At 46.4% G+C, this 897-nt stretch overlaps 1 pseudogene; it reads left to right on the top strand.

Annotated features, from left to right (window-relative positions):
* The first annotated feature begins 310 nt into the window (after positions 1-310).
* On the top strand, positions 311-428 carry LOC126475975 (5S ribosomal RNA; annotated as a pseudogene).
* Positions 429-897: the final 469 nt, after the last annotated feature.

The following is an 897-nucleotide window of genomic DNA, read 5'->3' as shown; positions in this document are numbered from 1 at the left end:
ACTTCTGCCGTACTCAATAACACAAAAAGCTTTCTGTTGAGCGGTCGCCATCTTAGTATCAACTGACGCTGACGCCTAGTCAACAGCGCCTCAAGCGAACAAATGTACAACTAAATGAAACTTTATAGCTCCCTTAATTCGCCGACAGATAGTGCTTAGCTCTGCCTTTTGTCGTTGCAGAGTTTTAAATTCCTAAAGTTGTGGTATTCTTTTTGAATCACCCTGTACTTTCAGAAAAGATTGGCTAACACTAAAGCTTCCATTAGACGACAAAAAAATCTTCTTTTCAGAAAACCTTTTTATACCTGTTGCCAACGGCCTTGCCGCAGTGGTAACACCGGTTCCCGTCAGATCATCGAAGTCAAGCGCTGTCGGGCTGGGCTAGCAATTGGATGGGTGACCATCCGGTCTGCCGAGCGCTGTTGACAAGCGGGGTGCACTCAGCCCTTGTGATGCAACCTAAGGAGCTATTTGATAGAGAACTAGTGGCTCTGGTCTCGTAAACTGACACACGGCCGAGAGAGCGGTGTGCTGACTACATGAACCTCCACATCCGCATCCATTGATGCCTGTGGGCTGAGGACGACACAGCGGCTGATCGGTACCGTTGGGCCTTCGGGCGGAGTTTATTTATTTATTTTTTATTCCTAGTGGTAGTCTGTATTTTACATCATCTCTACTTTGGCTATCGTCAGGTACTTTGCTGCCCCAAACAGCAAAACCCATTGGCAAACGAGTTTGGCGCTCAACCTAAAATGTGCCAGGAAGCGAACCCACTACCACAGAAAAGTGGTTACTGTATGTAGGTGGCGTGCTTGCATGTCTGCAGCTAGACTCGTCACAGGACAAAATAAACTAAAACAGAAACAACAGTGGGAATACTGTAAGTATCAAATA

The sequence above is a fragment of the Schistocerca serialis genome, chromosome 4, assembly GCF_023864345.2.
Source record: "Schistocerca serialis cubense isolate TAMUIC-IGC-003099 chromosome 4, iqSchSeri2.2, whole genome shotgun sequence".
NCBI lineage: Eukaryota > Metazoa > Arthropoda > Insecta > Orthoptera > Acrididae > Schistocerca > Schistocerca serialis.
The sequence above is the reverse complement of the archived record's forward strand: the minus strand, read 5'-3'. Positions and strand labels throughout refer to the sequence as shown.